Source organism: Pinus tabuliformis, chromosome 7 (genome assembly GCF_031772625.1).
Source record: "Pinus tabuliformis cultivar Carrire ecotype Pingquan chromosome 7, CPIR1, whole genome shotgun sequence".
Taxonomy (NCBI): domain Eukaryota; kingdom Viridiplantae; phylum Streptophyta; class Pinopsida; order Pinales; family Pinaceae; genus Pinus; species Pinus tabuliformis.
Window position 1 is genome coordinate 1,898,127,286 of NC_142293.1, and position 6,273 is coordinate 1,898,133,558.

Sequence of the window (6,273 nt, forward strand, 5' to 3'; positions counted from 1 at the left end):
GATGGTCATCCACACCGATCACCGACTTCTTCAGTTTATACATACACAAAGGTAGTTGCAGAACGATCGCCATCAGAAGTGGTCTACATATATGCAACAATTCCAATTGATCATTAAATACAAAAAGGGCAGCACTGATAATGTTGCAGATTTCCGCAGCCGACCCCCAGTTGCAGCACTGACTATGGTTCTCAACTCTTGTGCCCATGAGACCTCTAGATGGCTGCAACTATACAAAATGATCCAAATTTCACCTCCACATACAAGATTCTAGTAGATGGAAAGTAAGTTCCTGATTTCCAACTCCATGATGCATTATTATGCTACCTAGGCCACATTTGTGTTCCTTCAAGTGAGTGTGCCAAGATGATTTGGGAGGCACACTATAGCTGAGTTGTAGGGCACTTTGGTGTGGAGAAAATTGTGGTTGTACTACAAAAGTACTTGAATTTTCCCAAACTCCGATTGGATGTTTGGAAATATATCATGTCATGCACTACCAGCATCATTTCCAAGCCAACCATAAAAAAGCAAGGCTTGTACATTCCTTTACCTACTCCCTGCCATCCATGGGAATCCATCTCCATGGACTATATGTATGGCCTCCCTTCTACCAAGCATGGTAATGACTTTGTATTTGTGGCTGTGGAGAAATTTTCTAAGATGCCTATATTGGCAGCTTGCAAGAAGAGTATCACAACAGAGGAAACTGCCAAACTCTTCTTTGAACAAGTATGGGTACATTTTGGGATCCCACAGACCATTATATTAGATAGGGATAGCAGGTTCCTGAGCACATTCTGGTTAAGCCTCTGGAATCTATTGGACACCAAACTCAACAAGTCGATTTCCTTCCATCCCCATAATGATGGCCAGATGGAGGTCATCAATAGGATGATAGTGCACATACTCTGCTTGTACAACTCCAAGCATCCACGAACCTAGGATGAGGGTCTTCCCTATGTGCATCACAGTTATAATAGAGCTCTCCATAGCTTGACTGATCGTAGTCTCTTTTAAGTGGGTCTAGGATTTCAACCATTGTGTCCGATTGATGTTGCCATGCCTCATGTGCCTACATACACAAAATCCACACATGGATTATCCGACGCTGATAAAGTGACCAAATTTATTGAACACATCCAACACATCTGCCAACAGTTTCACGACATCTTGGAGAAGTCAAATGCCAAGTAAAAGCATCGACATGATCAACATCAGGTGCCACACAAGTTTCAAGTGGGTGATAAAGTTTGGCTGCATTTGCTGAAAGAAAGACTTACCAGAGCCCATCGGAAGCTCAGTCCACTCCGATATAGTCCTTACATGGTTGTGGGAGATAATGCTTTTGAACTCAACATTCCTACATTCCTTGTCCTGCACCCAATGTTCAATGTGGACCGCCTTCGACCATACTTCCCACCATTAATGGACACATCAGACATTGTAGAACAACGAACACCTACAGATTTAAACCCATACTAAAATGATCGGATTTTGGACACACATGTCAAGAACACTCGCTAGTAGAATATCCAACTATATCGGGTTGTCAAAGCTGGCCAACTCTTGCACCAAGGCAAGTGGTTCACTAGGGACCAAGTTCAGCAAAAGTTTCCTCATCTCATGGAGGCACTCAACTCAACGGGGACCATTTCTTCCTAAGGGGGGAGGAATGATCCAGGTGGATGTTGGTGGCTACCCACCTATTCCACTTATACTCCCAACACTGTCTCTTTCAATTTTTCAGTTTGCTTAATTCTAGCAAAATTTACTATTTTTGGCAGTTTTTGAGGTCCTGAACTTCCGGAGCCATTTTTAGGCCCTAAATGACATTTTTTTTTTGGAAAAATTGGGGCCATTGGAAGCAGAAAATCAATGTTGGCCACTTAGAAGTTATAGTCCTCGGATAGACCTTTCTATCGAGGTATTGTGTGTGTCAAATAGAGATTATATGCCAAAGTTGCGACCCCAGGAAGTTGATTTACCAATTTACCCAAATGGGATCCATTGTTTTGGCGCTTCATCTCCTAGTGTTAGGTTTTTGGATGTTTATGGTTTTATATTGTTTCTCAATGATAAATAGGACTTTGAGCCTCATTGTAACACAGTTCAGAGGCATGTAGCTGCCACATCTCTTCTCAGAGATAAGCTACCATCGCCTGAGCTAGTCTTATCTCCATTATGTTTGTAAGCATATTTCAATATTGGATATTAGTGAAATGAAATGTTATTTCTACTGCATCTCTGTATTTATGCTTATATCTGTAATTTGTTGTGTTCCTGTTTAATTTTGGAACATGAACTTAGTCACAAATTCATCCATAGAAATTTGTCCCAATCATAGGTCATGGAATTCCTTTGCCTTATCATCATAAAATCATTCAGTCAAGTACTTTTCCTTGAAATATTTTTGAAATTATCCCCAAGTCACTCCTTGCTCGTCAATAGCATGAACAACTTTGATCTCCTCCCGCCATAGCGTGGCTTTTCCTTGAAGCTAGTAAATCGCCATTCTTGCCTTCAAGTTATCATCATACTCATAAATTTGGAAATATTTGTTCATATTAATTAGCCAAGCTTTAATGACTTCTTCCATTTCTCCATCAAAGGTTAGGGGTTTAATTTTCTTGAATTCCCCTTTTAGCTCTATTTTTTGTTTCTTATTTTTCCTATGGTTTGATACATTATCATATTCTTCCTCATTTTCAACCTTATTCCCTTCCATTCTCTGAGTGTAGCTCCCCACAGGCATATTTTCACCTCTCTACCTTTTCTCCTCATCTTTGTCTTCATTTCCAGGGCTTGGTATGGAATTCCTATGATTCTGCCAATAAGAGAGGGTTTTCAATATTCATTCTTGGTCTCACATCAGTCTCTCATTGTCAGCCCACAGATGAGCCATCTCTGCCCTTAGTTGTTGAACTATTTCTAACAGCATAATGGTGGGGTTTTGATGTTCTCCTCCCAATTGAACCCACATCTCCAGATTAGCTCCCAAAATTGGTATGGGACCAGATTCTACGGATGGCCTTAATTGTTGTGTGCTTCCATCTCCTCTCCTCATTGTGCTTTCTTTGTGAACACAATATATGTTTGTTATTTAATTTTCAAAAATAGGCCACAACATTGCAACTTGGCTCTGATACTAGTTGTAACATGCTCAACCACTCAAGGAAAAATAAAAATTTCCTAACCAAGTAACCCAAGCGATTAAACATAATTTTATTTTGCTTTAAATTCATCCAACAATCATTCAAGTAATTTAAAATCGTTCGGGCGATGATTATCTTGAAGTTAACTCAATGCTTTAGTTAAAATTTGGATGAATGTTTTACTGCCTAGATACCTATGCACATACCCTTGGGATATGACATCTATATTTTATTTAATTAAGTTCATCTCCTTCTCGTTTCAGGTCTTACTACAAAATTATAAGTTTGAAAACCATGTTAAGGTATTGTATAAGTATGCCATTCACGAGTTGGATAAATTATGGAACTTGGATTAATTTCTTTGAAAGATCATTTAGAAGTCTCTCGTCTCCTCCACCTTACTTGCTACATTAATTTCTCACTGATCGTACTGAATACCTAGCCACAAATCTACCCTTCATTTTCCACTACATGATTTGACGACTTATAATTCCACTGGGTTGTTAAGGGTAACCAAGCCACTCTCTATCAAGCTGCTCGTCCAATCATTCTACAATTTTTGCGGAGGGTTTTTCCATGTCCTAAAACTGGGTTTGTCACCATTAGGGTTATGAGCTTCCTTCTCCAGCTCACACTCACAGTTATGCTCGTAGTGTCAAGCATGTTTTTGTTTTTTTTTTGTTATCTCTACAGTTTATGTGACAAATCAATACTCCCCTGCGGGTATCGGTAAAATTCCAACTGCCTTTTGAATGGTTAGGGTAAAGGAGCGACAACCATTTGTATATGTAACATAACCCCTTCACTTTAAGTTGTCCTCTTTTTTTTAAAAGAACAGAAGTTCATTCAACTTGCTAACAGGAATGTTGCTGCAAGGGTGTCGACAACGATCCTACTTAGTTTATTTAACATGTATTACCTCTTTACGCCAACCCTTTTGTTATTTAGTTTGCTTCTTTCTTTATTTGATATAAGGGTGTATCTAACCCAAATTTCTAATCTGTTTCTTCTTCTTGTGGTTTTATATTTATTTTTTTATTTTTTTTATGCACATTGAGATTCTATATCCTCATTGCTCATCAAGGTTTTCTCTCCATCAAGCTCATGGTTGGACTTGTTTTAGGTCATGTTTTCTCTGGGTTTTATTAAAACCCTCTCATTTTGGCGTGGGATTACTTCATTCCTTTCTGGTCTTACACCTAGGTTCATGGTTGTTGGATTGTGTTAATAGTCTTTATTTCTAAAGCAGTTTGCTGCAACCCAAGTCAAGGGTTCAAATTAGTTTTTTGATAATGTAATCATATATGAAATGGTCATGATGCCTCTGTAGATGGAAGATAATACTTGACATTTATTATATTTTGCAGTTACGACTTTTTCCATACTTCTATTATTTTTCAAGAAATATATTAATTTTCCATTTGGGGTTACACGTATTTTCTTTACTGGTTTATGCATTAGAAATTCTCGTACTACATTTGCCCCTCCCAAAAAGAATTCATAGCATACTTTCTTGCATTAATTTATTATCTTGTTACCCCTTACATGCTCAGGTGGTTGTGAAGGAATTAAGTTTGACATGAGTATATCTATTTGCCTGCCTTGATCTGTGTTTCACATTCATGTACATTTTCTTTCATATGTATAAGTTTGGGAATTTATTTTGGGGTATGATTTTCCTATAGTTTAATTTCTCGTTATGATTTTCTTAATAGTGCACAAAGTTATTTGTTCTTACTTCTCTTATTTAGTGCTTAACGTGCCCGATAGAGAAGCAGGGCCTGAGATTTTGGGATCTACTCTCTGCCCATGTGGTACGTGTTTATGTAACCTACCGGGTTCCAGACCACTCCCTGGACAAATCTCTATTTGATCCTATGTGGTTTAATTGGAACCCCCCCTCCCATACAGTTGTTGTTATCTATCAGTACCCCAAAAAAAACTTTAACCTTCTATCCTTTGTACTATGAATATTGGGTTACTTACTGGTTCAACGTTCTTCATATTTTTTGGAGTTACATCAACTTTCATTCTTGTTCTATATTTAAAGAAAACATGAAGGATATAGTTCAAGGATTATGACACAGTGGCACACCCCTTCTTTATAATTACAACTTTGGTCTATTTCTTTGTTTTACATAAACTTAATAGTTATTCTGAACTATAAAGATAGAAAAGAAAATATTTACAGAGGTCCTTTGTTCTTATAGTTATACACATGCATTCAATTAAAAGAAAATATTTACTTTTCAAAATTTAATAAACTTTTATCAATTTTTGGAAAAATATATGCACTTATCTGCATTAGTTCACCTAGTTAGGAAAATGGAAATGGGAAGAAGACTCCACCACCCAACCTATGAGACTTGAAATTACATCCAGGTCTCCCCCCGAGCCTCCTTAGTTTCCAGAGTAGTCAAAGACAATAATTTGTTCTTGGGCCTCAAGACCTCCGATCCAATCCAAAACTTTTACTCTAGGGCTTCCACTCGCTCATATCCAGCTCAATAATACCCTTCAACAATGCACCTACTCACCTTGACAATGTCCTGTCAAAGGATTTTTTATCTCCTTTAGTCACCTTAGGCCTTCCTTCCCCATCTTTTCAATATTTGATTTTTTCCCCAAAAATGATATGTTTTAATCTCAAAGGGAGGAGGAAGCAATGGTCTCAACTACTTGAAAAATAAATATTTTCTCTTTAGGTTATTCTCTCCTAATTTCCATGACTTAGCATAACATTTAAAAGAAAACAAAACAAAATAAAAGTTTATATCCAAGGTTCCTTTACTAGACTTTCACCTAGTCTAGAATTACCAAGTCTTGCATAGTAAAAAGTAAATGACAATTATTTACACGATTAGGGGGTGTTACAACTCTTAAGCATCAAAACTCTGAGAATCAAACCTCAAGCCAGGAGAAGTAAAAAGTTTACCAAGTTGCCCCAACCCAACCTAATGAACAAATGGGGAATTTCGTGTACTGATGTAAAGAGCCTCAAATTATTCAAGCATAACATGGGTAGATTATGATAATATGAAAATGCAGAGGGAAATTTAAGCTTTATTTTTATAGTTTCTTCTCCCTCAAAAAATTCGAGATAAAAATTGGTTTGAAA